Consider the following 6,312-nt stretch of genomic DNA (forward strand, 5'->3'; position numbering starts at 1 on the left):
CATGTCTTCAGATCACACTATTCTAATTGTGCGATCTATTCTAATTGTTCAAGAAATGTGAAAAAGATCTATAAATTTGGCATTTTAAATTATATGAAATTTCATTATATATTTGAAATTATTTAAATAGTGTTAAGTGTAAAAAGTTTTACTTTTTATACATATAATATGTATGTATAGAGAAGTTTATAGTAGTTATATTTTTTTTTCATCTGTTAGCTCTTAATTGTTCCAGTAAAACAAAAATTTAAATAATTTTGTTATTTAATCACCTAATGAATTGTTTTGTTATGAAATTTCTTTTCTAAATATTTTCTTTAAACACTGCCTGCTTTTTTAAAACTATTTAATAAAATATTAATACATATAATTTATTAATACCATGCATTTTAAGTTCCGTTGTTGAATTAGACAGCATTCTTATTGTGCTATTAGCACTTTTAATCTTATTGTGTGATTATAGTGTAATTTTTTTTTTTAATTTTAGGTGCAAGAAATTGTATCGCAAGAATTGTAATTGTATTGTATCGTTAGATGCAAGAAATTGCAGCTAAATTGTATCGTTACAGAATGTTGATATTGACAGACTACACAACAGATATAGATTGCGTTCAAGGTATTTTAAAATTGAAGATTATGTATCAGAAAAAATGCCTACCATTGTATAAGATGACCATTGTAAAAACAAAGGACAACGAGCATAAATATTAACGTCTGTAAATAGGTTTTCTTTCCAAAAAATTTGCTGTAAATTGCAGTTTTTTTTCAAGAAATAATACTTGTTTCCCTTTTATTAGAAGCAAAACAAATAAAATAAACTAACAATATTTCGAAATTTTCATTTTAATGCTTTATCATGACTTTTTTAAAAAAGAAAAGACGTTTTGTTAAGCTTTAAAAGTCATCTTGAAATTCAGCAATAAATCTCTGTCCCTTCTCCCAAAGCATTAATTTATCTTTTGTGCTCAAACTGCAAACTGTACAATATGGGAATTGAATTGATTATTCATGGTTATTTTTGCTTTCTTTTTTTAATTTTTGATTTCTTTTGGGGGTGTAAAAATTTTATGAATATAGTGATGTTTAGATATTTTTGTTTGAATAAATAACGCAAAGTGAACCAATATTGCATCTTTTAATTTTACGTTATTTTACTTCATAAACTTGTTCAAATATTTATTTATTGCATAAAATGTATGCAATTTTATTTGTGTGATTTTTATTTTATTGAAAAGTATATTCCTAAAATATATGTCCGAAAAGAATTTTTTAGATAAGTTTAAAGAAGATATAACAAATTTTGCAAGTAACAAATCAAAAAAGTTTTTTCTTCAAGGGGGGAATGAAGTTTTATTTTTTAATAAAATTTACTTTTGATATATAATTATTTACTACTTTAAAATAAATTATAATCGTGCTAAATTTGTCAGCTGAAAAAATTTAAAAGCAAAATCGAATATAATTAACGGAGAAAATATTAGTGCATTGCGTGGAGTCCCGCAGTGGACTGATCGTTAAGACACGGTTCTCATTAGATCACCGAAGTCAAGCATCACTGGCTGCGGTCTGTGTGCGGGTGGGTGACCCACTTGGATCAGTCTGCGTAGGGACCGAGGGTGTGCGGTATTGGTCCTCGTTAAACTGTGCTACCGTAAAGTGCTCGACTTCGCGCGCAGGTCGTCGGGCTACCGAAGCGGGGGTGCCATCCCATCTGCAGAGGATCAAAATTGTGATGGCATGTCTTAGGATCATCCTCCGGGATGTTTCCCAGACCGTCGCCAATAGCCCATTGTGCAGCTCTAGTGCGACGTAAATTAACAACAACAACAACAACAGCATTGCGTGGAAGCCAAAATCTCTGCCCGAGTTCTTCAATCGTTCTTGATTCCTTTCAGCTTCAGCGCCACAGGTGAGGGGAAAGATCGTTACGATTTAGCGTTGACAGTATGGGAAGTTTCCCTTTTTCACGCGAAGCGTAAAAGTTCTTTGACTATATTCAATTGAGTTACGCAACAATGCCTTCGAGATATGACTAGGACTGGGCGATATTAGAAATTATATATCATGATGCATCGTCAGTTTTGCTTCGCGATATATCGATGTATCGCGATATAGTCCTTTTTAATTTCATTTACTTGTAAGGCACAAAAAGTCAGATTTCGATCAAAATTTCATACTCAGATTGATTTAAATCAATTTATAAATTTGAAGATATATATGTTTTGCTTAAGAAAGATATTAAATAAATTGACTACAATGTACAAATCTTACTTAAAATATTTATTGAAATGTTTCTTTAGAAATTCATAATACGCGTAAAACAAAGTGTTAAAAACTTTTTTTAAAGCGTTTTTCACAAATTAATATTTTCTTGTACTATTATGCATAAATAATTACATAATTATTAAGTTCGATCGTAATGTTCAATTTCTAAATGAAACGTTAAAAATTATTTGTATGATTAAAACAAAGTGCTAAATAAATTTTAGAAAAAAAAAACGCTTTTAAAACACTATTTTTTATTGTTATCATTTCAGTTATTATAGTTCATTTACGTCACACTAGAGCTGCACAATGGGCTATTGGCGACGGTCTGGGAAACATCCCTGAGGATGATCCGAAGACATGCCATCACAATTTTGATCCTCTGCAGATGGGATGGCACCCCCGCTTCGGTAGCTCGACGACCTGCACGCGAAGTCGAGCACTTTACAGTAGAACAGCTTAACGAGGACCAATATCGCACACCCTCGGTCCCTACGCAGACTGATCCAAGTGGTCACTCACCCGCACACTGACCGCAGCCAGTGATGCTTGACTTCGGTGATCTACAGGGAACCGTGCTTTAACGATCAGTCCACTGCGGGACCTTATCATTTCAGATAAATAATTGAATTAAATTAAATAATGACCGAATTATGAACGAAAAACAAAGTAAGAATAGATTTAATTTCTTAAAAATAAAAAAATTGTGATATTCGATAATATATTTAGCTAATTAACAAATAATATGAAGAGAATATTTTTAAAAAAAAAATTATTATACTCTCTAATAAGTGCTAAATGATTTAAAAAAATGAATAAAATACGCAAACCTTTCAAATTTTTTTGTATAAACAAAGTTGATTGACTTATGTCCAAATCCAAATGACAAAAGTAAATTTTGTTTTAACTTTATTTCTAAAAGTAAAAACAACAAGATTTATAAATTTAAAATCAGTAACAAAAACTCATTAAATTATTAGAAGTTTCATCCAAAAAGTTTTTAATAAATTAAAAGAAAGTAAAAAAATAACCTAACAAATTCAATTCTTTATGGGCGCCTAAATTAGATTGCCGATAGTTTTTACATTTAAAAATAAAAAGAAGTTTTTTTTTTTAAAAAAAACTTATCTAATTAATGAAGAAACTCTTCTTTATATATTCTTTTCAATAATAGATTGCCTTCAGAACAAGATAACATCGGCGATCACGAAGTTAGTCCCACTGAAAATAATCTACAAGAAAAGTCGCGACAAAGAAAAAAAAAGCTAAGAGGTGCGAAATGGAACGATATAACGATATGTGTTCTCAAAACTCTGATTCTGATTCTACATCTCACCAATCAAGGCCATTTCAACATAACGAAACGAGCATCGTCTTTCACTGCGCGAATCGACATCGGAACGTAAGAGAAGAGTCTTATATCGCTATATCGTTTTCTTATATCCTTGCGTGTCTTATATCGCTATATCGTTTTCTTATATCCTTGCGTGTCTTATATCGCTATATCGTTTTGCGCTCGTTGTCTTTACTCGACGGCTTAAATCAGATTTCTGATGCATCGCCTTGAATGAAAGTCGCTGTATCGTCTTGCCGATATATGCGTTAAATCGATATATCGATTTATAGCCCAGTCCTAGATATGACACTTCTTATTTTCACATCTCCGCATTCGCCACTATTTTTATAAACAGGCAAATGCTGTATATAACGCTAATAATCCAAATAAAAAACATATTGTCGTAAAATTATGCAAATAATAATTAATAGTTTTTATTTAATATAACGGTAGCGAAAAATATTTCAAATGTCTATTTAAATACTTGTTAGTAAATCTATTGAAAAATCTAAAATAGCATATTTTGTGTCTAATTTTCTTTTTCCATACAAAATTAAATTCTTATTATTTAAGGTACAGGATTACCATATGCTGTTAGCAATTCCAAGTAAAACATATTGAGCAGAAATGAGGTGATAATTTTTGATATTGAATAAATATTTGTAATTTTAAAGCAAAAGTCTCTATTAAATACCGCTTGAATACATTTGTCCTCGCCAAGATTTGTGATTTTGGCGAAGTATTTTTTCCAATGGTAGAAAATGTTTTTCTTACTTGATTTTTTTCCAAAAACAATTGGACAATTTTGAATTTTCCTGTTATAATTTAAGATCAAGTAAATTATACAGCCCTTTAAATGAGATATTTGTTGAGGTGAGCAAAATTCTGATTATTCAATTTATTAAAATAAGGATATACTTTTTTTTTTGTTACCAACTTTTTACGAAATTGCTGTAATTTTAAAAGTTATGATCGTGTAATTATAGTGCTTCAAGGAGTTAATTTGCTCCGTCTTCTGCACAAGTTTTTATTAATTGATACCGAGTTTCATATAGCGAAACATAATACTTATACGTAATTAGCAAATTTATTTAATATCCGTAATTAAAATAAAACATAAAATTAATAATTAAAATGTGATAATAATTTACAATAATAATAATTACGTCCACTCTTTAAAAGTGTCACCACTATATATCTGCAATAAAGTTATATTCGATGCATTTTGAATTTTTGATTTGAAGTAAAACATATAATGAGAAATACTGAATTAAAAATAACTTCAATTTCGGTTTCCTTAAAAAATATATTTTTACAATACCGAGCAAGATGGCATCCTCGGTAGTGGGAAAAAAGTTAATTTTTTAATACTTTAAGTAAAAAGATGCTTAAAGTGTATTTTATTTTCGAAATTTCCTCTGGTTTTAAAAATTAAGTAACGGTAGTATATTGACGTTAATTATTGAAAAGCGACTTGTTTTTATTTCAGGACGGTGCCACTGTGAAAAAGATAGCTTATTGGATTTTGAACCTAATGATTATTTTTAATTTTACACAACATTAATTTTATAAAAGTCATATACTTTCTATCCAGTTATGAATGTTCCTATAGAGTTACAGAGAAAAAAAAAATATTAAAGTGATCTTAATGAGGTTTGATAACTTCGAAATTTCTCGCTGAAAAATTTCGATTTTTTTTTTGTACAACACAAATCTAAAAATAACTGCATCTCAACAATTTTTTGCGTGACATGCATGAGAACTTTTAAGATTATTATGAGTAATATTTTCTAGTGGTAGTGAAAGCCGATTTCATATTTTAGTACTTTACTCCAGGTTTGAATACAATGAATTTAAAAACATACGTAAGAACCTAGAAAAGCATGCTTCATTTTTGAAACAACTCGGAAAAATGTAAAGATTTGCTAACACCTTTCAATTATCACCAGGAAAAATCTCTAGCAAAGATCGGAAAAGTTGGTATAATAGTTTAAAATTTTGTTTATTAAGCGTTTTAGATCAGCTACCAGTTTTACTTTAACATTTTTAATTATATAGAAATAATTTATTAAACATTTATTGCTGATGACACTTAAATGTAAATAACAGCCTAAAAAAGAAAGTGGTAGTTATGCATTACTTAATTACTATTAGTGATTTCTTAAGCTATTTTTATTTAACAATTTTTTTCCCGATTAGTTAAAATTGCAAAACTTTGAACCCACGGCCATACCATAATGAAAATATCCGTTCTCGTCAGATCACCGAAGTCAAGAATCATCGGGTGGGGTCAGTACTTGGATGGGTGACCACCTGGGAACACAGAATGCCGTTGGCATACCTTTTGAGCCGACCGGACTATGTTGTGGTCAGGGAGCTGAACTCACATCAGAAAGGTCATGGAATCAAATTCCGGACACGGTATGGATGTTTTTTTCATTCTCTGTACTACCTGTCCTAAGTAAGGGAGAAAGGTTGGCCCACCTAATATTAAGATGCCCTCGAAAGAATGGTCAACAAATCTGCAGTACCGATACCTAAGGCTCCTATACTATCAGAGCTGACCTATTAAGCAATATTGGAGCATACAAGTTCGCAAGTTAACGTTATGTTAGTATATTTTATGTTACTAAAGAGATGCCAACTGCTCTGGACACGCCAAAATAATTTAAAAAACGGTAATAACTACGAAGTAAATTTTGCAAATAGTT

The 6,312-nt window shown here is 30.1% G+C and overlaps 1 pseudogene; it reads left to right on the forward strand.

Annotated features, from left to right (window-relative positions):
* Positions 1-5,820: 5,820 nt before the first annotated feature.
* On the forward strand, positions 5,821-5,939 carry LOC147810702 (5S ribosomal RNA; annotated as a pseudogene).
* Positions 5,940-6,312: the final 373 nt, after the last annotated feature.

The sequence above is a fragment of the Parasteatoda tepidariorum genome, chromosome 4 (genome assembly GCF_982258835.1).
Source record: "Parasteatoda tepidariorum strain Cologne lab strain chromosome 4, Ptep-v5.0, whole genome shotgun sequence".
In the NCBI taxonomy this organism is placed as follows: domain Eukaryota; kingdom Metazoa; phylum Arthropoda; class Arachnida; order Araneae; family Theridiidae; genus Parasteatoda; species Parasteatoda tepidariorum.